The sequence below is a fragment of the Sceloporus occidentalis genome, unplaced genomic scaffold (genome assembly GCF_023333645.1).
Source record: "Sceloporus occidentalis isolate IW3139 unplaced genomic scaffold, rSceOcc1.0.p SCAF_4, whole genome shotgun sequence".
In the NCBI taxonomy this organism is placed as follows: Eukaryota; Metazoa; Chordata; class Lepidosauria; order Squamata; family Phrynosomatidae; genus Sceloporus; species Sceloporus occidentalis.
Window position 1 is genome coordinate 58,556,011 of NW_028316984.1, and position 27,772 is coordinate 58,583,782.

A 27,772-nucleotide genomic window follows, 5' to 3' on the forward strand; every position below is an offset into this window, starting at 1 on the left:
TGGACTCCCCCTTCCCAAAATCCTGGCTATGTCCCTGCTCCAAATTTTAGAAAGTGTACTATACCATTTGTGGGGAAGGATGAGGAATGAGTCTAAGACTGGTGTCTGTCAAGTCTCTTGAGTTCAATAGACCCTACTCCCAAGTAAAAGTGCTTATTAGGAAAAATACTGGCACAGGGGCCATTTCAGAAAGCCATTTCTCCTCAGATTACTTGATCAGTTTTGGGTCAAAACATTGTTTTGCTAGGCTTCCATGAAGTCTACAGAAAATACTTGACTGGGAAGTTGATAAGCCACATCTCACTAGACCAGTTCCCCAAACTAGACCATTATTTGAGGTATTTAGTTTCCTCAGCAGTTCCTTCTATTCCTTAGCTTGTTGCCATTCTTCTCTCCTTACCTCTTAGAATAGCAATGTTCCCTGCTAGTCATGAGTACTCAGCAACTTGGCTCTGGCTGCCATAGGCACACACAGTTTGAGCCTCTGCTTGTCACAGGTTTGTATATTCATATTATAATAAAATATTATTCCCTATGAGGTACAGCAGGGAAAGAGAGCCTCCCCTTTCCATGAAGGAAGATTAACTAACAATGTTCTGTTGAATATTTAAAACATGAACCATGAAATATTTAAAACATGAAAAACCTTATCACAATTGAAATGGCAAAGACACCATTTTTCATCAGCAAGGGGTGAGATTTCTATCTATAACCTTTCCCCATGTCTATTGCAATGCAAGATTGTGGAAGAATGTCTAAGCAATGGCATACTTGCTAAGTAGTGGTCAGAGAAAGATCCAAGACTCTTTCTGTCCCATGTATATTATAACCACATGAGGCAGGCTTTGGAGACCAAGGCCACTACACCACACACTTCCAGCACCAAGCAAGTGCAGATACAACCACAAGGCAAATACAAGTCAGATTACTATTATTATTCTGCTTTCACTGTTCTATATTGTGTGGTTTTAAATTGTTTTTCAGGTTTGGGCACCACATTGGCAATCTGTATTAAAATGTGGTATTAAAAATTCTATTAAAAAAGAAACAAAACTCACGCTAAAAGCTAATAGCACAAGCAACTCAGCAACATTTACTGTGAATATCTTTTCCTTTGAAGTAGTCGATACACCATTAAAACAGAAGAATTTTTCATGAAGCTGAGGCTCTTCATTCATCAGCTACACTCTTCCTTGACCTTCACCCCACCATCTTCAGTTGCCCATGAATGCAACTACATGCACCACATTCATTCTGGACTCATTCTTCCTTCACTAGCAGTGTTGGATGATCTCTCAATCCAAGAAAGGTGGAAATCATTTGTTGAATAAAGACAGATTCCCACTTACTGATTAGCACTGACTATTCAGACATTGTTAGCTGGGAAACCCTAAGCTATTGTGCTCACAAGATGTTTTGGACTTCAGTACCTCAACTCTTTAGTCTTTGTCCATGGCTGAGGCTTGAAGTCCAAAACACCTAGAGAAACAAAGGTTGAGAACTACTGCTTGAAAGTGCACTGATCAGATTAAAATATAATGTAATACCCACATGTTCAGTCTGAAAATAATGGGTTACTCAGTTAATCACACCCATCAATCAATTAAGGCTGTCAGCACTAATAGAAAATGAAATTTTAATGACTGGGGAATCTGCCATTGGAGCAATTCTGTGATGAAACTAGAAGTCAGACTAAGAGAGATTAAGAAGAATTTCCTAATCAGGGAAATTTCAGACTCTTAATTGCCTCATGAAGAATGCTCATTAAGCTCTTTTGAGATTCAACCACTTCAAAAGTAATTGTGGGAAGCTAACATATGACATGCCACTCAGAGAAAGGGCTTGTGAACACATGGGGACATTACACTGATCTTGTCTCATTTTCTTCCTTCCACCTGTTTTGTTTCAGCTGATTGCTTGCCTAGCTGCCTGAATGGTGGTGAATGTACTGGTCCAAATGTTTGCCAGTGTTCAGAAGGATGGGTGGGTCTCCTGTGTCAGATTTGTAAGTACTGTTGCATCTCAGAGCTGTGTTGTGAGCTACTTGCAAAAGGTATGCTTCCAGTTTAAATGACAAAATGAGCCATTATTATTTAGAGATGTTAATAATGTTGTTTGGTCTATGTGTTTTTTAACAAACTGATTCCTTTGTTTGGTCAGTGTTTTTTGTTTTTGTTTTTTTACTTCTTCAGACTTTGTGATTCTTTACTGCTGGTGATTTACCACAGAAGTAATAGAGCACTGTTTTCAGGGTGTGACATTACATTTAGTCTTCTTATAAATCCTCACAATTTAGAGAGTTTTGAAATGTACCACATTAGCTCTACAGTATACAGTAGATTTTCTGGGCTGAAAGAGAGAAAGACATGGGGTCTCAGATCCCATTCCTGAAGACTGGACTTCTGTCTCACCACTTCAACAGCTCATATTAGCCCCAAACTGTACATGCCTAATGATATCCACATAGGAGTCCTGGCTTTTGACAAATTCCTGACTGCACAACAGAACCTGGGCAGATACAGCTACTATGTGCATGGATAATGTTTATGCAACAAAGTGAATATTTGTAGGTTAGGGGCTGGACCACACAACATTGTTTTCTCTGTGAGCCTTCCTTGTACATTTGCAATGACCTAAAGAAAGGTTGTGTTGGAAAAGAAAGGAAGAAACCAGTCAAGCTGATTTGTCCCGTGAAAATGACAGCAATAGTTATCTGACATGATCTTGTGACAAAACGTTATTCAATTTTTAACAGAGAAAGATGAGCAAAAAAAATAAAAAAATAAAAAAATAAAAAAATACAGTAGGTCCTTGGTATCCACTAGGGTTTGGTTCTGGGACCACCTTATAGATACCAAAAATTCATGGATACTCAAGTCCCATTAAATACAGTAACATACAGACACTAAAATAGTGTCACTTAAATAAAATGGCAAAATCAAGGTCTGCTTTTTTGAATGAATGTGTGTGTGTGTAATTACTGTACTTTTATTAACAAAGCCATTCTATTTGCATATACATAAATTCATCTAATATCCACAAGTCTATTCAATTTAGTTATATTTCTTAACATTAATAATAAAAAATCCCTGACAGCTAAAGCAGTGTCGAACAATATTAATTCTGCAATGCAAATGCAGCCATTGTTTAACTGGTTTTATGTTGCTGGAGAAATAGTAAGACCTCTACTCTCCTTGCTCTAGGAAACACACATTTACCCACCAATAATCCCAATTAAATTAAATAAGCTTACACCAAAGTAGGTTTGTTTACTTTGGCAGATTTAGGGGCTCTTCAGATCGGCCATTAAGGCTACCCTGAGGCCAGAGTCGGGGCATCACGTCCACATTATGCATGCTCCAATTACACTCCCCTCCCCGGGCGCCATGATGCCGCATGCTGCTCCACACAGTATGCAGCACCATGGCACTCCTCTGGTGCTGCATCTGCATGACGCAGTGCTGAAGGAGTGCCATATAGCTGGGTGCCATGGCTATCCCACCTTTTCCAGGGAACAAAAAGGAGCCACTTTTTGCAGTTCCTTTTTGCACCCTGGAAAGGCTGGATTGGGGCTGTGGCATGCAGTTGCTGTGGCCCCAATCCAGCTAGGAAAGGGGCGGTGTGTCACTGTCCCTTAGGGGCTGTGTGTATAGTGCCTTACTATTACACTAGGGATCTTTTTCATGACTGCTGTGCATAAATGAAGAAAGCCTTACCTTTACTCAGAGAAATCAAGCTGAAGAAAGCAAGTTTGTAATTACACAGAATTACACATACAAAAATGTGTGTGAGCACACATGTCCACACACACAGAAAGAGAGAGACCAAGAGAGAGATTGAGGGAGCTAATCTCATCATCATTTCATGCAGAAAGCATTTACATAGATAATGATCATCTGTAACACTGGCCAACATAATACTGCTGTTGGAAATGAATGACAGATTGATAATAGCAATATTTATGAACACCCGCTGGCTTCCTATGTTGTGACTGATTTATGTCCTAATCTTTCCCCCTGTTTACAAACATTATACATCTTTCTATTATTGTTATTTTAATATTTTATACACAATTTTTCTTCATTGGGAAACAGACACAAAATAGTTTGCAAGTTAAAAATCAATAAATTTATCATCACAAAGAAGCGTTGCATGTGGAAAATATTGTGTCCTGAATCTTGTTGGTTACTTCCCCCTAGAACTGACTCATTGAATCAATTGCTGCATGCCAAATAGGTAAACCAAACGATTCAACAGGTTTGTTCTTATTAAGAATAGCAGAAGGATTTAAGCCCCTCAAATTCAGCAGTAGAAGTATGATCAGGCATTTTTTAAAAAAAGTATGGCAGCAACAACTATTCAGAATTGCAACTGGTGACAATAAGGGAATATTGCCACAAGAATTTGGGTTAAAAGCTAAACAGAGAGGTGAACCAACCAAAGGTTTTCTGAAAGAGCCAGGCTCTAGGCAAATGAATAAAACAGTTGGGCAAAATGGAGCCCACATACTGTACATGGCAGCCATGAAAACAATAGTCCACTGCCCCTGCTTCTGCATCAGCAGGGGAAGGGATGTTTTGTCTTTGTTTATAAATGGATCTGAGCTCCTGAAAAATAAATGAAACTGGATTTCCACACACACAAACACACACACATTGCTGCCACTGCTCCAGCACTTTGGGCAATTGTAGCAGATGAGGGATGGGGATAACACCTGGAATTTGCCATCCTCTAGTTTGGAAAAATGCAGAATATCAGAGCCACACAACACCTTGGGTGACAGTCAAGTAGTAAAATGGACACCATAATTTAAAATGTCCCCCTGTTAACTTCTCACCATGCTTCAGGTACTGAACAGAAAGGATGTGAGGGAGGAGAGGTTATATATGTCAGAAACTCTTTGTATATCCCACTGTTCATATTCTTAACTTCTGCTCAACAGCATTACTGGTAATACATTTTTGAATAATTTAGGAAATGCCTGCACCATTTGTCATCCACCAAGTCAAGTACTGTAGTCTGCAGGAGTTTCCAATTTTGAACCAGTAATATCACTGGAAAGGGGGGGGGGGGGCAGAGGGCTTAACCTATGGCACTACAGAGAGCTATGTAATAGTTCAACAGCAGGAGAGTACAAACTAAAATATGATATGGAAACATCAGCCATGTACCTAGCAAGTTATAGGTGTCTTGATTGATCAGGATGGAACAAATTAAGGAAAAGTGACTTTCCTTACTTGGCTCAGTTTTCAAATGATAAGGAGAAAGGTAGGTCACTCATATCTACATGCACTCCAAATGTCCCAATTTTGCAAGAACAGTTCCAGTTATTCTCCTGTCATCCCACTTTATCAGTGGCCTTTAAAATATCCAAGTTTTTATCCCTTCCCATTTTCCTCTTTTGTCCTCAACTAACTTCAGTTGCTACAGATGGCGTTCAAAGTGCAAAAGTAGTTTGCTCTCAGTTCACTCAGTATGGAGAGGGAGTGGGGGGCAGAATCGTGCCCTTCCCAGGAGCTCAGACAAAAGCAAAATGCTGCAGACTCTCCTAATTTATGTATCCTTCCTGAATCACTTTTGCCATCTCAATCACATTCCGATACTGCTTGGCCACATCTTTACCAGTTTTCTTCTGTAAAATGTTGCATGGTATGAACCTACCAAAGCACTTCTCCAATTTCAGGTTAGACTGCCCACTCATCTAAATGCAGGCTGCCACAAAAGGACAGCAATTCACCCCAAAGCTGTCATATAAGATGTATCATGATCAACTGAGCAGTATGTTTGCTTCAGGATATTGTGCATCTTCCAGTTTCCAAAGAGGCATCTTTCACCAAATGTGGTATGGCACAACAGTGGCTGGCTGGGCACCACTAATGCTGTTTCACTAGTATCAATCCCTTTGATCCTTTGAACTTGCAGCAGTCACATAGGGCTTCTCACTCGGCATGCAGCTGTTGAGGGCATTACTTCCTTATTCCATCCTGATACTGCAAAGTAGTCTGGAAATATCCTCTGAATTAATTATAAAAATGAAGATAGCCCATCATTAAGGAGACTCGTCATTACTAACCTCACTTACATTTATGCTAGATATTATCTGTTCTAATACAATATTATTGAGCGCTTACTAACTTTTTCATTTGTCCTTCAGGAATACTTTCTTTTAATTCGCCTCTTAAACCAGTAGCTTCATAATTTCCTGAATCTCTTGCTCCCTCTCTCTTCAGCACACATGTTTTCCCTTTTCTATTCTATCCATACAAGAGGTAACATTTTCAATAATGTTTCGTTTGTATGAAAATTAATGCTTGGGTTTGCCCCCCTTCCCACACACAGTGACAAATTCTTTTTTTGTACAGGGTATTTATTGATTATAATTTCAACACAAGCTTGCCTTGTTAAATAGCATTCCTTACCAAGACTATCCAGGATAATGCCTGTGTCATTGTTAGTGTTTAGTGGTTTAGTGCTCCTGATAAATACATTTATGAAATATTCATTTAGTCTTCAGCTATGTTATTATCTTCTGATTTCCATTCCAATTTTCTTCTGAAATGGTAAACTCTCCTCCTAGTAATACATGGGACAGATAGAATGGAAGAGTGTTCCAATTCAGAAGTGATATTTTCCTGCTCTTTCCCCAATAATATAGCGTGGCTCATTAGATCATTTAATCTCTCCATGTCAGTTTCTGCGATACACATTTCTTAATGCATTTTTTTCTTACTTGTGTATCCTACACAATTGGGTCTATCCTGATTTACCTTTCTGCTGACAATATATTCCATCACAAGTTCTATTACTTTACTTCAGTACTGCCAGGAATACTTCTGCTTCCTGTAAACAAGGGGTGGGAATTATTCAGTCCTATATATGTTGTTGAACTGTAAGTCCCAGCAGCCCTAGCCAGCATAACCAGTGGCAAAGAATAGCAGGAATCACAGTCCCACAACATCTGGATGACCACAGGATTTCCACTTGTTGTTGTAAACATGCATTGCCCTACAAACAGATAGCCGCATACCATAGGATGTGGTTGGACCTAAAAATCTGAAAGGTACCAAGGGCAGCCTTGGTATTTGGATAGAAGACCATCAATGAATATCAGGTTCTGTAGGCTCAGATGAAGGAACTAGCTAAACCACCTCTGAGGATTCCTTGTGAAAGGGGGGGGGGACTCTATGAAATTAACAGGGTTTTCATAAGTTGATGATATGAAGGCATATATACACACACACACACAGGTTTTCTGCATATTTCAAAACTCTTAAATGTAAGAAGTGAAATTCAGTTTTACTATTCTTTGCTTAACTGTAGTATTTTGAGTTGGCACCCGTGCTCTTTTTTTAGAACTCTTGAGAATCAGGAGAGGTATCTCAGTTTAAAAAAAAAAAGCCCCAAAACAAATCAGAATATAGAAACTGATTTCCTGGATCACCCCACAAATTGATTGTATCCAGCATTTTGTGCTCAAGACTGACCGGCCTACAATTGATGGAAAATGTACAAGGCCAGGCATGGTAAAGGAAGTCCCTGTCTCTCTTTCTCTGCCTGTGCACATGCATCTCTGTAGAAAATATCTACTTTTGCCTAGGATAACAAGTAGATTTTTATTGTTTTAGACTATAAAAATATTCCTGAGTTTTGGAGCATTTTTTTTTTAAAAAAAATCCTTCCATAATGCCCTTGACCCAAATATCTATAAATTTGATTGCATAAGCCATAGGTAGGATTAGATTTTATTTTATTTTTTTCCCAGACTCAGCTGTCTGAAGCAAAACAAAACTGTATTTCAACTGATGGGACTTTCAAAAGCCTGGGACAGGACAAAAATTACATACAAAAGATGAATATAGTGGGGAGATGTGTGCACATATATCAAGGAAAGATATGGAGAGAGAACGGAAGAAAAACAGAGAGATACTATTGTGGTGTCAGAATCCTATACTGGAATTCTGCATCTGTCCTATGAAGAAATGTGTCCATCAGGCAACTGTGCCTGAGCAAAAAGAGAGGGAAAAGTACCTTCCTTTTCATTACAGAAAATAAGATGGCTCTTTCTGTCCCCTTGTTGCCACCCTCTGCCTTGCTTATCAATATCCATGCATGCTCTTGCTTCTACCCATTGCCTGCTCACTGAGTTTCTTTACTTTCTCCTCTACATAGCTATGATGTGCCTATGGATTACACATCACAGCTATGAACTACATTTCTACTACCTCACATATCCTATCTTATCCTATAGCCTTTCGTATCTTTGTTTTACAAACAATCCTCAACTAATTTAAATAAATATTGCCCTCCATTTGCCAAACTCAGGGCAATAACTATGGCAATAACCAATAAAAGATTTTGGTGTGTGTGTGTCTTTCTCTCCTCCAAACACACACAATATTTGTAAGTCCCTGAAATCTAATTAAAATAATGCCATGATATGTGTGTTCTTCTTGGCACAGTGCCTTATGAGTTGGCTGCTCTCTTTTTTCTGTGCCAAAACATTGTCATAGGAGTGCACACTGCTAATTAAGAGGTGGGGGAAGCTGGCTTAAAGTCAGCAGTCCAATTGCCTTAACTTTTATGAAGGTGGGAAACAGCTGGGTTTTAGCAGAAACGTGCTCAAATAGGAGTAAAAGGTCAATCACATAAATGACATGATGCACAAATTTAACAGACCAGTATATTTTTCAAATTCATAAAGGAGCTTGCCATCATTGGCTTCTATCTGAAAAAAATGAATTACTAGCTCCAGACAAGTTTGAAATGGTCCACTGTATCAGTTATTAAAAATTAACAAGCCTGTTTGTTTAATTTTAACAAAATGAATAATGTAACAAAGTGAATATATTAGGAGGTTTGCAAATTCTTATTTGTTGTATAGTGTTTCTTTTAGAACAGACTCATCAATAGGCCCCAAACAGGTGAGACAAGAGAACTTGAAGTCACAAAGTTGTGGAGGCAATCTCCACCCCCGTGCAGCCCCCAGAGTTCAGTTGATATGTAGTGTTTCTTTTGGGTCTATGCTTGTCAAGCACAAGTGAATGCCTCCTGTCTCTTGCTTTCAGTTATGGAAGGCACAAAGAAATGGGAACTCTCTTTTCTCTGTTCTACCCTAGAACTAGACAGGAAAGACAGAGGTAAATGGTCTTGCTTCTGTACCCAACAGATGTTCTGAGTGCAAACTACCTGTCAAGTACAAAGGTAGAGGGAGCCTACATACTGACAGCTCCCTATTACATCATGCACCTGGGTGAGGCAGGTGTGCTTGCTCTGCATTCACTGAGTGTTCTAATATCCCAAACACCTGCTGGGCATAAGAATGGAGAGAGCCTTTCCCCCTTCTTCTGCTTTGAACTGATGAGGAGAAGGAGCTTTCTGCCTCCACCTTGACAACACCAGATGTGCAGCTGGAAAAAGGAGCAAGGGTTTTTTATTACCATTTGTTGTACTTCAGAAGTGTACAATAAAGTTAAAGGTAAAGCCTTACCCTTGGGAGAAGGGGAAACCTATCTATAACAAATCCTGGTGGACAATCAACACAAACAACCTGACAGGAAATTGTGATCGTCTTGCTTCTATTAGACCTCTAAACAGCTTTTGAGGCTATGTCGAAGGCTTTTATGGCCGGCATCCACATTTTTTGTGGGTTTTTTGGGCTATGTGGCCATGTTCTAGAAGAGTTTCTTCCTGATGTTTCACCAGCATCTGTGACTGGCATCTTCAGACAATTCTCTGAAGATGCCAGCCACAGATGCTGGCGAAACATCAGGAAGAAACTCTTCTAGAACATGGCCACATAGCCCAAAAAGCCCACAAAACAAACAAACAAACAAAAAAACCCAAATGGCTATGGCTGCGGTTGTCCCCTGTGCTATTCAAAGTGCTAATTATGAACTTTAAAGTCCTGCATGGCTTGGGTCCAAACTATTTGAAAGATCATGTCTCTTTCTATGAGCTTTAGTGACTTTTATGATTTGGTGTGTGTGTGTGTGTTCTCTTCATTTGGCTACCATTACAGGTTTGTTCAGTAAGGATAAGGGAGAAAGTCTTTATGGTGGCTGTTCCCAGGTTGTAAAATTTATTCTCATGCGAGGCTAGCTTGGTCTCCAGCCTGCTTTCCTTCCACTGACAGGCGAAGATCTTTTTACTCAGTTAGACCTTGTAAGTTGTAACTTATTGTAGCAGAAGAATATATATATAAATCTAGGGGTAGCCGTGTTGGCCATATAGCAAATCTAATAACATCCAAACAATGATACCTTTATTGGGCCAACAAAAATTCACAATTACATGTTGCAGGCTTTTGAAGTCATACTGGCTTCTTCATCAGGCAAGCAGGAGAAAGAAATTGAAGATATTAGTTGTAGGCCAGCATTTTCTGTTTCTGGTCTTAGTTCAGATGGTAAGGAGGGCTATCTGCAGGCTGGAACCTCCCCCTTTTTTGGCCATGTGGTCAGTGGTAGATTTTCAAAGTCAAGGAATTTAATGTCTATTTGCAAATCAAAGAAGATGTTTCCTTGGAATCCAGCATGTCTCCTTTCTTTGTGAAGCTTGCAGCATGTAATTGTGCAGTTTGGTTGTCCCAATAAAGGTATCATTGTTTGGATGATATTACTTACATGTTATACTTATTTTAAAAAAAAAATCTTTCTTTGCAACAGCTTTCATTTGTTTTTCTGTAATGCCCTTTTGTTTTGTTTTCTTTATGAAATGTTTTTTTATGTCCTTTTATCTGATGCTCTCTCACAGTCATATCACCAGAAAATTCTACTACTTAGCATCTGCACAGCAGAAATATTGCAGTTTGACATCACTTTAACTGGCATGGCACAGTCCTATGAAATCCTGGGGTTTGTAGTTTGTTGTGGCACCAGAGCTCTCAGAGAAAGCATATATCACAAAACTACAAATCCCAGAATTCCATAGCATTAAGACATATCAGTTAAACTGGATAATTTCTGCAGTGCAGAGTGGCTTCTAGCCAGACAATTGTTAATTAAGAGCATTATGCTCCCATGAGGACTTAAGCTAAATTTTCCTCAGTTACTCATGTTGTACAAGGACATATTCATCAGCACTAGAATTAAACCCTAAACTCAGTACAGCCTCTCCCATCAATTTAATGTATATGCTAAATATTTATGTTTTATTTATTTATGTGTTTAATTTTTATCCTGCTTAAATGAAAATATCTTTTTATGCTGGCAGAAACAGTAGACACAGGGCCAACCAAGCCTTCTGTAGGACAATATTCCACAACTTGGGAGTCACTAAGAAGGTTCTTTCCAAACTCCCCTGTGATGGTGAAAGAAAGCCTTCCCTCTAAAATTCCCAAAGGGCCAAAACAGACCGGCCCAAAGATGCAGCATGACGCTGCCCCTGAAAAAGCAAGTTGGGTGCCACAGCAACCACATGCAGCAGCCCCAGTCTGTTTTTTCCCCACAAAAAGAGATAGCAAGATGCCACTCCTTTTTGCACTGGAAAAAGGCAGCTTTTCTGTCACAGTGCTCCTGCGGCATAGGAACACCATGCCACCAGAGCACTGCAATGCTGCCTGCTGTCTGGGCAGGCAGGCAATGTGACGCTGGCTTCAGGGTGGTGGTGGGCTGTGCAGCGTCCATACTGTATGCCACCGGGAAGCCAGTGTACTATGCCAGTCTATATCAGCCCAACGTTAGCCCAAGTCATAGAAAGAGATACTGGCCTGTTACAGACTGCCAAAATAAAGCTGCTTCGGGTCTCTTTGGAGGTATGCTATTTAAATGATGCATGCATCCTAAGAATCTGGAAGCTGCACCAAAAGCTGCACTCCGATGCTTAGGAATGGAGTGTGGCTTTGGCGCGGCCTCCGGACTAGTAGGACCCATGCATCTTTTAAATAGCATACCTCCAAAGAGACCTGAAGCAGCTTTATTTTGGCAGTCTGTAACAGACCACTGTCTTTCAAATAGTCTGAATCCAAGGCATGAGGTTGTTGGCCTCATAAAATTCTATTTGGATGCCCACCTGCTTCATTTCTTTTTCTTAATCCAAATCTTCCTACTGTTTTTTATTCTTCTTTGCTGCCGACATTGCATCTCAGTCACCTATAATTAGCCTGAAATCCTGTGTTGGTATGTTGTCATTTTCTTTCTAAACTCCTTCCTAGAATCTCTCAATGTCTTCTTCTCTGTCTTTGTGATTGCTGGACTATATGTGTGTGTGTGTGTGTGTGTGTGTGTGTGTGTGTGTGTGTATATATATATATATATATATATATATATATTTTTTTTTTTTTTCCCCAGGCCAATGAAGACCAAGATGCCAACTGGAAGAATTAAAGTGTGTCAGAGTCCCATGTGAGAATGTTTTGTAGATAACTGGTTTCTACAAATATCAATGAAGCTTGGGAGAGCCCAATTTTCTTTAGATTGTATCCACAATCTACTCCTGCAGTAGTGAAGTCACAGCTCATATTTACAATACTGTGGGCTATTAGTCAGCATCATATGTTGGATTTTTTTCTCCAGAACCTGTCTATTCTAAAAGTATATAGTGGAAATTTCATTCAGTGTTGCTGCTGTCATTGCTTCATTTCAAGGCAAGCTCTTTTAAAAGCATTTCTTTTATTTCACTGCATCTGAGAAGGTCACTCTGAGGTCATTCAAATCCTACACCGATGTATTTCTCATGGAAGAGAAATTAGAGATTTGGCACTCTTCTCTGCCTCTAACCATTAGCTCAAGATAATAAGAGAAGGACAATGAGAAGAAAGCATGTAACACTTCAGGGATAAAGAGATGTTTCTCACAGAAGCTATTCTTCACCCTCTTTAATAAAAAAAAAGTTATTACAAAAGCAGAATCATTACTCAGTCAGACAGTGCTGCACATTTGGCTAGCTCCTGCAAATAGCTATCCATGTGAGCAATCTGCTGAAATGAAGACTGTAATGTTGGAAGAGCAAATTCATGTGACACTGTTCCCTCTTTAAAGTAAACCAGCAAAATTGCAAACTCTGGTCATCCTATTCTCACTTCTGTCCTATCATCAGGTACCCAATCTTGCACAAGTTGTGTATTCCATCATTGAACTGCCCATACAAGTAGATCGCTCACATAAAAAGATCTGTGCAAGAGTGAACTCTTGCCATTTTAGACATACAGTTCTTTCAGTCCCTGTTTGGTTTTTAGATCAGTGTGGCTAGGCTGCCATAAGCTACATTGGTGATCTGTGAGGCAATATCATTGGATGGATTGATTTTCAGCATTCATTGCCAAATGTTGAAAAATCTGCAGTCAAGGGTCATGTGGCATTGGCTTTTATATGAGTGGACCAGTCAGCAAAGGCATGGTTGAAAATAGGCATGTGCTGACAAAAAGCCCTGAGTTTCACAAGTTAAAAAGGCAACTTAGAACCCACAGCTGAATTACAATTTTTAAACAAAGGAGGGAAATGTCATTGAACAGTTTACCTGGGGAGTTTTAGAAATAATATCTCCATCCTGTTTTGTTACAGCTTTTTGAAACCAAAGTGCCAGTATGGTGGCAAATGTATCAAGCCAAATGTGTGTTCATGCAGAAATGGATATAGTGGTTGGGACTGTGGAAGAAAGGTAGGATTATTATTACTTGCATGATACATTAGGGTTAAAAAAACAACGGCAAAAGATCACAAACCAGCCTGCGTATCTCTAAAATTGCATCTTCCTCTTAGTAACCCTCCTGTAACAGTAAATCAAAATATTTCAAAATCAATGAGCACTGACTTTGAAACATTCAGTTCTGCCACATATATCAAACAAGGAAAATCAGATAGACAAAAGAGACAAAAAACAGGGTGGGGAGACCAGAAAGGAATAGGGGAAATGACATCAGAATAAAAGTTTTCATATTTCTTCAGAGATCTTGGTTAACTGTCAAATATTTTAATTAAATGCTCAAGATTTCTTCAGCTTGCATCTCAAATATGATTTCCACTTTTGTAGCTAAGACCAAGTGTTATGTGGGCCTCCAGATATTCCTGTAGTCTGAGTACTCTGGTTCTACCAGCTAGCACTGCTGGGATTTTCAGTTCAACACCATCTAGGTCTTACAGTCCACACAGTGTCAATTCTTGCTCAAATCCAATTGCTTGTTCCAATTTAAGCAGACCCACTGAATCAATTGCTGAATGGTATGAAAATCCTACTGAATCAATTGATCTGCTTCAGTTGGAACTAGTAGCTGGGGCCCAAGAGATAATCTCTTTGTCATCCTACAGAATTGTAAGACCATCTACTTGGCCAACATGGCTGCCTGGTGACTATTAATGACAACTAAAATCTTTGTGTCTCCTTACTGATGAAATAGACATGCATTGATAGATGAGTTGGCTTTGTTTACTTCTTTTAATAGCTTGTGAAATCTTGTCAACCAAGCTTGTATATTCAGCAATTGCAGGGAAATCATGGTATTTTCCCCACTGTTTTGGATAATATTATATGAGACATTATGACAGCCTTTTCTCATCCAATATTCTGGAAGTGGTGTCATATCTTTCAACTCCGAATTACAGTTATTGATGCATTTCATTGACAGTGACATTCTCCGAGAAAAATAAAACATTTATATTGACATTGGCATGCAGCAGATGCAGATAAGATGAAGCAAGACTCATTGTAATTTTCAGACTGCATACGCACTATTTAAAATGGTCAACTGTAGCCAGGGGCACTAGAGAGAGAAAATACACCCTGCATTTTCTGATGCACTTTACTTCATAGTCTACTTTGATGCCCTAAATTTCTGTGAGAGAAATGAAAGCAATTGATTGTCTGCATGTGCTTAAATTCAAAAAGTTTTTTTTCATGGTACAGTGAGAGCTGACCTTTCTGTTATATCAAAACCGACATTATCAGGTTTGTCTTCAAAACATTGCTGTGATTACAAATGTGCAGTATGAGATCTGTCAGCTCACAAATGAAGTGGAACTTTGCTGCACTTTATAGAAAATATCAAATCAAATGCTGAGCATCCATTTTTCCTATCACTGAACCATTGCACAATAAATAGAATTTGGAGAAGCTTTAGCAGGAGCTTTAGAATATGAGAAATACCATACTGTTGGATCACTGCAGTGGTCTCACTAGCTCACTTTATCTTGTCATCAACAGAAGTCAGTTCCAGAAAGAAGATTACAGGTCCCCCTCTAAGCATGCTTTGGTGGAAGGAAGTCCAGCTGAATTCAATGAGACTATCTTCCTAGTAGGCATGTTTAGCTCTGGTGCCTCAGATGGCAAGGGAAAATAACAGCAGGTCATTATAATCTGTCCAAATCCTGACATTTGTGGTTGTTTCTGAATGTTTAGGAATTGAGCAGCTTGTCATATGTACAAAAACATTATGTCTTAGCCATACACCAATATGATTTTTTTTAAAGATTATGACAAAAGATTAACTATGTGGATAGGGGGCAGGGCTGTGGAGATGGAACCAGAGACTGGTCTGTTAGCCCTCAGCAACTTATCATACATACCAGATACATCATTTAGGTAGAAATAGAAACAGGCTCCTTAACCAAGGGAAGGACAGAGAGTAAGTATACAAGTTTCTGGATCCACACATGATCAGTTTGGACACCTTTCCATTTTATAATTGTTTTGAATAACATTTCCTTCTGCCTATCAAATTCATTAGTGGTTGTTTTCATTTGTAAGAATGGAAAAATATATCTACAGTGGTTTTAGCAAGAGAAGAAAATAAGGTGACCTGCTTGCTGGGCTTTAGCCCAGCACAAAACTAAAATGCTAAGCACTTTTTTCTGTCATAGTTTCCATATTTTGTGCAAAATATGTAGCCTTTTTTTTTTAAGCTCAGCACCTATGCTCATAGCACGCACATGAGGTGGAGCTGGCTGATCACAAAAACATACAACCCCCCCCCCCCATTCAGTGTTACTATTTTTATGACTCCTGCAACAAGAAAACAGTTGTTGTATTCTTTCACCTAGCACATTTTACAGAAATGCATAACAAACACTTTTGAAATTCCCCCCTGCAAAAAAATCTTTCTATCTAATGTTGAATAGAATGTCCTTTTCAGAGCTGTTGCGTTAACTATGAGGATGAATTCAGTCAGGGATTACACACCTATTTGTATACAACAACTTTGCTAAGAGTGGTCAGGTCATCAGCAAAATATTTGGCTGATACTAGGATTCTTTACTAAAACAGGCTAAAGCAGATAGAGAGACAGAAAAGGGGATTGCTTTGAAATTTCTAGGCTATGTAGGCACATGTCTTGTAAATCGTTTGACTATTAAAGAAATGAAATATCTGAATCATGGAAATGCCTTATCTTCATGATGGAAAAGAAGACCTAATGGTTAAAGTGTCTTAACATATATTCCACCACTCCTCAAAATCGTGTTGATCAAACTTATTTAAACATGATTATGATCAAAGTAATATTATTCACAATGAAATCAATGTATGAAGTTGGCTGCAACTGTTTCCATTGCTTTTGAGAGATTTTAGTCAAACATAACTTTACCGGCTGGATTTCATCTGTTGTTTATCTGTTGTTTTTTGTGAGAACTAGACTGTACTAACTTCAAGAGAAAATGCACAAATAGATTTCTATATTTCTCGTATTTGGCCACAATATATATTTTATCTTGCTATCCCCCTCCCCAAAAAGAGTAGCTCATAGAAAATATAAATGAGTAGGTAGATAGCAATGGATGTAATAGTGGCAATCGTTAAAATACAGTAACAGGTCAAGAACTGCAACAGATTCGGAATAACAAAACTCAGAATCAACCAATAAAATACATCAATTGTGAACTCCCACCCAGAACTCATTGTGACAGTAGAAGCACACAGGTTAAATTCACTGAACTAATTCTATGCCCAGTTTCTCAGAGATCTTAATCTTTTGGGATAACGTCTTTCCCTGCATGAGAAGTAGGGGTGTTTAAAAAAAAACTTGAAAAATTCTTATCTTCGGTGAAGAAGTTTGTCTTAATATATCAAGACACCTTATCAAGAAAATGGTGAACAGCTGTGAGATTTTTCATAGTTTGGGCACTGTCTATGAAAAATTCATTTGTGCAGAAATTAGTTTTACACACACACACACACACACATAAATATATTTTGTGCAAAATATACTGTTATCTTCACAAAAAATTACTTTTCTCATGTTTTTGTTTGCTCAAACAAATCTTCTGAGCAAACACATTTCACAAAACAAATCATGTTTTTTTAAAAAAAAATCATCATTTTTTAAAAAAAAAAAAAGCAAGGAAATTCAAAATCTTTGTTAAAGTGTTCATTCTGCCTAGAGCAATGGTCCTGAAACTGTGTCCTTTAAGAGATTTTGGACTTCAGCTCCCAGAAACCTCAGCCATGTTGGCCAACAGTCTGGGATCCTGGGAGCTGAAGTCCAAAATCCCTTAAAGAGCACAGTTTGGGGACCACTGGCCTAGAGTTATATCCAAGCTCTGGAAATAAAAGGGTAGATCCCATACAAATCACTGTTCTGAACTGCATTGTTTTACTTTTTAATATTTTTTATATTTTAAGCATGTCTTTTCTGCCAGAGTGATAGTAGTGCAGTGAACATTACTTATTCCAACTCTCTACTTTTTGCTAGGATATTCTTATTTAAATTATTAAGTCCTCCAGGAAACAATGCTGCTTTTGAAGATATTCTCACATGGCTGAGAAAGTCTCCACCCTGGTCCATCTTTCTCCTTACCCCTCCCTATGTCCATGAAGCTGAGGGAGGAGCAACACGTAAAGTTATGTTCTGAAATAACCGACAATGTCTTTCTTTTCTTCTGCCTCTTCCCCTGACACAGCCATGTAGTGACTATTGGGATGGGAAGGGGAAACCTCAACAAGGATTATGATGGACACTTATGTCAGAACATAGCCAGCAATTATGTTATTGGCTTCTCCCCCATCCCTCCCTCTGGCATGGCCATGTAGTGGCTGGTGGGAAAGTATGTCAGGAAGATAAATGGGGAGCACCATTCATGGCTGCCTTAACCTACAGCCAGCCTCCTCACTGCCACAAGCTCCCTATCTCCTTGTTCCACAATAACTATATGGTTTTGTAAAACTCACAAACATACATAATCTTTGATGTGATGGTGTAAGAAAGGAGTAGTGGTTTCACAACAGGGGTGAGGCTAGGGCTTTGGCCAGGATTTTCCTTGTCAGAGCTTCACAATACTTAAAGAGCCCCTTCCTTGTTTTTTCTTAATGTTCTTTCCATCTGTACCCTCTAAAAATACCACCTCTGCTTGGAAGAGATGTGATTGCAAATGATCTTGAACCTGGCAGCATTAGCTGAAGGTCATTTTGGGAAGGTGAACTCTTTTGAAACTAACATAAAGATCAGTGTAAATGCTATCACAGTGCTGTGTACCAACTATAACTATTTACTTACTTACTTGCTCCACCTTTCTCTTAACAGTGACTCAAGTACTCATTAACACAAGATTTTTTAGAAGGGACCTGGAACAACTTTTGGCCTTGAATATATCCTCAGTTTTCCCTCCTTAGTAGAAAACAGATCAGTCAAACACTAACAGGCATAATAATGGTGATCATGAAAAGTCAGACCATTGATGACCACAAAAGCTTTATTGTGTTATTTATCTGCTTTATTGTCACATGCAAAGTTCCTTCCCGATAAAGATATTGCTTCTGCCTGAGTGCATGAAATGTGCTCATCTTAGGTTTCTCTTCAAATGGGACCTTTGAAGGTAGGGACTCATGAAAAAGTTCCACTTGCCACTGACATTCTCAAAAAGGAATGTTTGGCTGGAAATATTGCTATGCTGGCATTCTTTATTCCTTTGTAGTTTGTGAGTTGGTGGAAAGTAGGCTCTTCCAGTCTGAAATGTAAAGCAAAGAGGCCTCAATCCTTACTGATCAAGATTGACTGACTGATATGAGCTATTGACCCAAGAGGGAGGAAGTGTCTCAAAGGGTTTATAGTGAACTCCAGAAGCCAGGGCAAATAGGAATGAATTCATGAGAAGCAATGTTCTTTTCACGTTGAATTGGCTGAAGGACAAGGGCAAGTGTAATTGCATCTCCGCACCAAAGTGAATCCCTGTCCCTCTTCTCATTTACACCCAGAAAGTGTAAAGTAATCACTAGATAGACAGGTTAGAAGATTGACTCTCTCCTCTGAAACAAACTGCTGGTCTCATTGACCAGTTGATAGCACTAAAAGTTGTGACTCCATATTTTTACTAAAGCTCTGCCAACTTCAGAGTGAGAAAACAGTAGACAGGGAAAAACTACCAAGTTTCCCCTATTCATTTGTTTGGGCAGAAGTTGAGTGATCTTTGTCTGTGACTTTCACTCTGGAATATGTTAGTCAGAGTCTTTTTTCACATTTAATTCTGAATAAAAATGTACTGGGAATGTAATTATCCATTTTTTTTCTTGACTGTAACAATGAATAATTTAAGTAAATTTCTTCATGTCTGCAAGATACCCTTCAAAAGCCACACAGTTTTCCAAAACTATTTGTAGTTCAGGACTTATTCTGTACAAAATAAACACATGGGTATTTTAAACAGAAAAAAGCATTTTCAGCACAGGAAACAGCATTTTTGTGTATAGAAAATAAATTTTCAATGCATAAATAGTAACTCTTGCACAGAAAATGCTGTTTTCTGTGCAGAAAATTCTATTTTCTCTGCAAATCAACTATGTGTGCAGAAGAATTTCCCAACTGCAGCTTTTTTTGTGCAAAAAAATAACATATTTAACACAGGAATTAATATTTATTAATGAAATATTATTTTCCACACAGAAAATGCTGGTTTCTGCACAAAACAACCACATATAAATTTTGTGCAGAATAGGTCCTGAACTGCAAAGATTCTTGCAAGTCCAGTAATTGATGAGAACATCAAGGTTTCTTGACAAAATATTTTAAAATATATTTTTCAATATTCTTTCCATCCCTAAAGTATACTGGCAACATGTCTCAAGAAAACAGAGTGACACATTTCTTCTAATATCTCTCCTTGTTTTGACTCCTTTTCTTCTCACATGTTTCCATTTAATTTAAAACGAAATAAACAGAATTATATGTTATCATAGAATCATAGACCTGGAAGAGACACAAGGGCTATACAGTCCAATCCCCTGGCATGCAGGAACACACAATCAAAGCACCCTCAACAGAAGGCCTTCCAGCCTGTTTAAAATCCTCTGAAAAAAGAGACTCCACCAGCCTCTGGAGGAGTGTGTTCCACTATAAACAGTTCTTATTGTCAGGAAGTTCCTTTTAATGTTAAGGTGGAATCTCTTTTGAGGTACCATGCATCTATTGTTCCAGGTCCTATTCTCTGCAACAGCAGAAAACAAGTTTGCTCCAACCTCCATGTGACACCCTTTCAAAATACTTAATCAGGGCTATCATAACCATCTCTTCTCTAGGCTAAACATACTCAGCTCCCTGTCTTTCCTCAAAGGCGTGGTTTCCAGATCCTTCATCATTTTGGTTGCTGCCCCCTGGACACACTCCAGCTTGTGAACATCCTTTTTCAACTGTGGGGCCCAAAAATAACAATGCAAGTTGGTTGTCCCATGTGTTTGTATGAAAGACAGAATGGTGGAAAGGAAAGAGATCTTTTTGAATAGGAGAGTTAAAATATATGGATCTGCTTTCTGGGTTAGGTTTAACAGAAAATAATTTTGTTCAGTCATAAGATGTCATCCATGCACGCACTTATATGTATATACACATTAAGAGGATGCTAAAAACTTTCCTCTTCCGCCAAGCTTTCCCCCAATGAGCTTGAGTTGTATTATTCTGTTGTTTTATTGATTTGGTATTTTGCGGGAATTGATGTTTTATATGGTCTTAGATGTTGATATTGATGTTTCTATCATTATTATTCTTGTTTTAATGTTGTTTTTAACTGTACATCGCTATGATCTTGTATAAGGAATAGCAGTATATAAGAATAAACTATTATTATTATTATTATACATGTACATATATGTGTGGCCATCATCTAGCTACCTCATGAAAGAACAGGGGAGTTAATATTTCTCAAATCATACAAGCTGTGGTTGAAGGACTGCATTCTCTTGACTGATGGTCTCCTTCGGTTGAACAATATATACTTCACAAGGAAAACAACAACAACCGAAGATCTATGAGCTTGTTTACATTGCTGAGTGATTGCCAGTGCATTTTTTGACATTTTTAGTTTAATTTGTTTCTGAGTTCTGCTAAGAAATGCTTGCCAAATGTGTTCCTGGAGGGATAATGAACTTTCTAGCACAGTAATCATTTAAAAAACAAAACTTAAAAAAACCTCTGTTGTATATTTTAAATCTGTATGGGGTGTTTGCAAGATTCAGATAATGTAGTAGTTTTGGAAATAAACATGAAGACAAATGCCCTTGCCAGCTTCTCAAATCAAAATTGTCTGACAGCCTAGATATTTGTTTATTTATTTTTAATATTTATACTCCACTCTTCAGACACAAAGGCTCTCAGAGCATCTTACAAATTCTTAATTTGGCAATTCTCTGCCTTTGGGCTTACCGTCTAGATAAGATATGGCATACAATGAAAGGGGAATGGCAGTGGGGGAGTGAACTAGGTAGACCAGACGGTTCCAGTTCTTCTCTCTCCAGGACCAGGGCATTGGCAGTTGGGATGGAGGAAGGGGTCTTCCATCTGCTTCTGGGCCTAGGCATGGTGGAGCGGTTATGAAAAAGAAAAATATGTTAGCAAACAACCCAAGAATAAAAATGGTTGTTGTTAAAAGGACAGCAAATTAAAAGCCCTCAGAGAACTGAAACATTATAAAAAAATGTAACTGTTTTATGTAGTATCTATACTTGGAAACTTTCTTGAAATCTACAGTATTTTTCATAGTTTTTGGAAGATAATGAAGACATTTCATTGCAAATACCTGCTTCATACAACCAGAGAGGAGATCATACACATTGACTTCACCAGACGGGCAACACAAAAATCAGATAGACTACATAACTGGAAGCAGAAGATGGAGATGCTCCATTCCTGCTTCCAAAACTAGACCAGACACTGATTGTGGCAAGGTTCGCAAACTACTTATATCAAAAAATAGAGGAAAGTTGAAGAAGAAAACAAAAACATTAATTGTTCCAAATTATGATTTGAACAATATCCCACCAGAATTTGCTGACAATGTATGAAACAGTTTTGCTCTACTAAATATAATGGACTGAGAAACAGAAGAACTATGGGAAGAAACCAAGGACATAATAAAGGAAGAATCAGAAAGACACTAACAAGGAGAAGGAGTGATAGATGACAGATAAAACACCCCATGCAATAAAGTAAAGTTAAGGGAGATAGGAATAAAACCAGAACCTTGAACGCAGTGACTATTGTGCAAGGATAAGGAGAACTATTATAATAAACAATGCAGAGAAATAAAAGAAAACTACAAAAAGGAAAAAAAAATGGGAAACCTCTTCCACAAAATCTGGGAACTCAAAGGGAAGATCAAACCAATGGCTGGAATGCTCTATGACAAGAAAAAGAACTTACTACAAGACAAAAAGAAATAAAAAGATGCTGGAGGAAATACACAGAAGAGTTATACAAAAGAGATGGAAAAAATGAATGACACATTAAGCAAAGAACAATACAAAGATGAACCCAAATTCTAATAATAATAATAATAGTTTTTATTTGTATCTTCCTGCCTCTCCCAATGGATCGAGGCGGGATCACAACAGAGTTAAAAACACTTGTAATATTACAACATTAATTACAATTAAAACCACAGCTAAAAACATAAAACATCAATCATCAATCAATCATGGGGTCAATCACAGGGTCAGGTGCTCCCGGTCTGTACCAATGGTCTTCATAAAAGGTCAGGAGGATATGCACGGCGGAAGAGCTCTGTCTTTACCGCCTTCTTGAAAATAAAAAATGAAATGGATACTGCACTGAAATAAATTAGTAAAAACAAATTACAAGAAACAGATAATCCAATTGAACTGCTACATTGCACACAGAAAGAAGTAAGTCTAGTGCTAACTAACATACATAAACAAATATGGAAAACAGAAATGTGGCCAACAGACTGGAAATAATCAATATACAGTGGGCCCTTTCCTTATGTGGGGATCTGTTCTGCCCCGCCCCCCTTCATGTAAGGGAAAAATGCGTATGCTTAAGCCCCATTAGAAGTAATGGGGCTAGTGCCAAGGACAGGGCGCACAGCATGGGAGAGCACCCCATTACTTCTTCCAGGGCATGCCAGGGTTTTTTCTGGTGTGGCTTCCAGCATATGCTGGAAGCTGATTAAGGCATGCCTACATATGATGTGGGCACACTGTATACCCCCCAAAAAAGGAAATATAAGGAGAAACGTCCTGACAGTAAGGGCTGTTTGACAGTGGAACACACTCCCTCACAGTGTGATGGAGTCTCCTTCCTTGGAGGTCTTTAAACAGAGGCTGGATGACCATCTATCAGGGATGTTTTGATTGAGAGTTCCTCTATCCTTCTATAATTCTATAAAATACTACAGCAATTATAGGAGCATAGCATTAATCTCCCATGCAAGCAAAATTATACTCAAAATTCTGCAGCACAGACTCCAACCACTGATGGAGAGAGAAATCCCAGAGGTTCAAGTGGGGTTTAGGAAAGGAAGAGGCACTAGGACTATGTTGCAAACATATGATGGCTAATGGAGTCCACCAAGGAGTTCCAAAAGAAAAACAGCATGTATTTTATAGACTATAGCAAAGCCTTTGAGTGCATAGATCATGAAAATCTATGGATGGCTCTTAGACATAGGAGTGTTGTCACTACATCTGACAGAACTGATGAGAAATCTGTACTTAGGACAAGAGGCTACTGTTAGACCAGAACTTGGAGAAACAGATTGGTTACCAATTGAAAGAGGGGTAGGGCAAGATTGTATTCTGTCATCCTATTTGTTCAACTTGTATGCAGGAAACATATGAATAGCAGGTTTAGACTCAGAAGAAGAAGGTGTGAAAATAGGAGGAAGGAATATCAACCATCTTAGGTGTGCAGATGACACCATACTGCTAGCAGAAAACATCACAGACCTGGAACAATTACAAAGGCCCAAAGTGGATGGGCCAAAAGTACTGCCTTCAGACTGCATTGGGAGTAAGGTGTTTACATAGTGCAGGCCCCAAACGCACCTGGAAGCCATGCCGAGTTCACTCCAGCCTGGAAGAGCCAGCACGAAAAGGAACAGTGAAAAGTTGCTCCTTCTCAGTGGCTGGGTTGAGGACCACTGTGGCAGCCCAGATCAAGGCCAGACATGTGTGGTTGCCACAGCCCTGGTGCAATTGGTGTTGGTACAACCACGCCATGCACTGCTGTTTCAGGGCTATCTGCACAGCCCCTCAAGAAGATCAAAGATGAAACTGCAAAGGCAAGCTTAATACTGAACATTCAAAAAACAAACTAATGGGCATGGAAGAAATACATACATTCACCGTAGACAATAAAGAAATTGAAATAGTTAAAAAGTACCTGTAGACTCAACTATTGATCAAAATGGTGACTGCAGCCAAGAAATGAGAAGACTAGGAATGGGAAGGGCAGCTATGAAATAACTAAGCAAGATCCTAAAGAGTAAAGACATTAAAGTCTCATCTGGTTGGGACCAACAAAATGAGCTGGACTAAAGGTCTGAAGTGGAGCATGACAGTTTCTCATGTTCCTATTTTCAGGCTGGTGTAAGATTATAACTCAAGCTCCTCATGTTTGAACATGGCAAGTGCAGTGATTTCATAAATGCCATAAGATTACATGTCTGAGTGTACCTATGGGGGAAACGATAAATTCAAAAGTGTAATGAAGAAATGTGACAAGAGTTGGGATAGACAGAGATGTATCAGTCTATAACAAAAGTACTCTCTGAGAAATTAGATTAGATAATAAAAGAGGAAATCCACTAAACCACATCCTCCCATCTGATCTGCAATATGTGATCTGCAATTCATGCCTACAGGATTATTGTGAAGATTGTAACTGACTAATACCCATGGAGTGCTTAGAACACTTCAAAGCAATGTAAAAACATGAAGTATCATTTCTGTATTAAATTTATATAAAAAAGCTCCTTCTTAAATACTATGTGTTAAATCCAATTGTTAGTCCCAGCTAAAGTAGACCATTGATTCAATTGCTCAAAGGTTAGTCAGAGGGTCCTGAGCAGGGCTATTGATAGCAAGGTGCTAAGAGTCTCTCATTCATAGGGGATCTGACTTGGTGGCATTTAACAACAAAGTCAACACGTATGTAAAATTAACTGCCTCTATTGCCAGTGTATTCTACTTAGGACTAGCAAATGGAGTTAGACATATGCTTCCATTTTTGTTTATGGGATGCTACATTATGTAACATCCTAGGCGCAACTATCTAAGTGTATGCCAATGTGAACTTGTTAATTACAGATACAGAGAGATCCAGTCTCCTTGTTGTCCCCGAATTAAAAGCCCCCAAAACCTTTGTCTTGCATATTCTATGGAGTTTAATTAAACTGTTTCTCACATCCTCATATGCCAAGATAAAAGCTCTTACTTTCATTTCATCTCTTGTCTGAAGGATTGAGAAGATTTACTTCCACTCTCAAACCAAGATGATATTTAATGACAAACTTCTGTATTGTAGAATTGGGCTGAACACATTCAAACTATTATAGGCAAGGTGTCAACAGAGTCCCCGTGTCATATGGAAAATAGCAAATTGGTTTTGTAGACACCCATGCTTTAGAGAAAGGAAATTTAATTCTGGCTCCTGAACTGTCAACCCCACTGCAAATAATAGAGTCAAAGCCAAATGGTTTCAGCAATATAGCTATTTTCTCCTGTTGGAATGATGGAGGTGAAATCAACCATTGCTAGGTGATATCCTCATAGGTACGTGTCTTGGAAGCAGATCTATCACTTTATTGTAGAATGAAGAATGAAGCTCCAGGCTAAATTATTGTACTGTTATTAAACTTGAGGTAAATACTCTGGTTGTCTGGCTTTGATCAAATTGTGAAATGTGGAGTCGTTACAGTATGACCATAATTAAATCAAAAAGAAACAAGGGAGGAGGGTGAGAAAGTAAAATCAGGGGAAAGGCAATACCAGACATACATTTGAATGTTTCATATTAAAAGTTGTTTGGTCACACTCTGGGCATAGGGCTGTTTGTCACCCAAACTCTCCTGCAACCGAACACTCGTTTCTCTTTCACAGCTTCCCCAAAGGATGAAGAAAATAGAAGAAGGACAATAAAGACATTCATTTTGGGGCTGAGATGCTAAGGTACTTTTTTTTCCTATTTAAGGGTTGGCTGACAATGCACTGCAAAGGGACTGCTCAATTTCTTCCTCCTTTACTACAAGCATTAAGTCATGTTGAGAAATTACTGATTCCAGAGCATACTCTAACAGCTTTAGCTAGTTGCCAGTGTCATAGAGGGGTCTCAATCTCAATTTTTTCCCCTTTTGCAACATAGTGCCACTACCTTGGCTATTCAATGAATGCATGTGCCAAATTCAGCAGTGACTCATAGGCTGCATCCACACTCTAAGAATAATCAAATTTGACACCACTTTATCTGTCATGGCTCACTGCTATTGGATTCTGGGATTTGTAGTTTGTTGTGGCCCCAGAGTTCTCTGACAGAGAAGGCTAAATATTTTACAGTACTACAATTCCCAGAATTCTGCAGCATTGAGCCATGGCAGTTAAACAAGTCAAACTGTTTTATTCCTGCAGTGCCATAGGCTGCTGAAGAATGGCTGCTGGTTTTTGCTAAATTTGGGTCCCTTAAAGCAGCTGAAACAAAGTGATAAGAAATCCCTCAATTCCATTCCTTTATGCTCTTCTTGTTCACTCCAACCTAGTGTGTGTGTTTATATGCTTTCAGGTGACCTGTCAAGCTATGGGTCCAAAACACACTGCAGAAATAATCCATTCTGAGACCATTTTAACTGCCCTGGGTCAATGCTAGGGAATTCTGGGAATTGTAGTTTTATGAGACATTTAGCCTTCTCTGTCAGAGCACTCTGGTCCACAATAAACTACAAATTCTCAGGAAGTCAGGGGCCAGGGGTTCTTCATACTCTCGCCAAAATGAAGTAAAGAGCGGGGCGGGGGGGGGGGAATCTAACTTCCAATTTCCATTTTATTTGATGTCTGTTAGAGACTGTGAAAGCATTTGAAGCTACGAGTAAATTAATCAAATTAAATATTGTTCAACTGAGACTTCATAAGGGGTCTTACAGGAAGGAAGGAAGCAGTGTCCATCAAATAGAATTAGCATTCCTTCACTTCTGGCACAATAATGAAGAAAAGGAAATGGAAAGCATCTACTTCTGAATAGTAGAGAATGGAATAGAATCACAGAAATGTTACTTTTTCACAGATATTCACTAGTCACAGTTTGGAACTGTGACTGGCTTGAAGGCCAAACTGTGATTTTCAGTGACTGTGATTCATTCTGTTACTGAGCTCCAAACTGTGATTTTCACAGAACTGCTACTTTTTCTGTGATTGTGATTCATTCTGCTACTGAGCCTCCAAACTGTGAACTGCTACTTTTTATGTGACTGCGATTCATTCTGCTACTGAGCTCCAAACTGTGATTTCCACAGAACTACTTTTTCAGTGACTGTGGCTGTGATTTTAAAATACCTGTGATTCAAAACCTTTAAATGCCATGGCTCAGTGCTATGGAATTCTGGAAACTGTAGTTTTGTGAGTGAGACATTAGGCTTCC

General features: G+C 38.7%; 1 pseudogene; it reads left to right on the top strand.

The window, feature by feature from the left end:
• Window positions 1–26,299, top strand: part of LOC149313892 (von Willebrand factor D and EGF domain-containing protein-like) — a 349,914-nt pseudogene extending 323,615 nt beyond the window's left edge.
• Window positions 26,300–27,772: the final 1,473 nt, after the last annotated feature.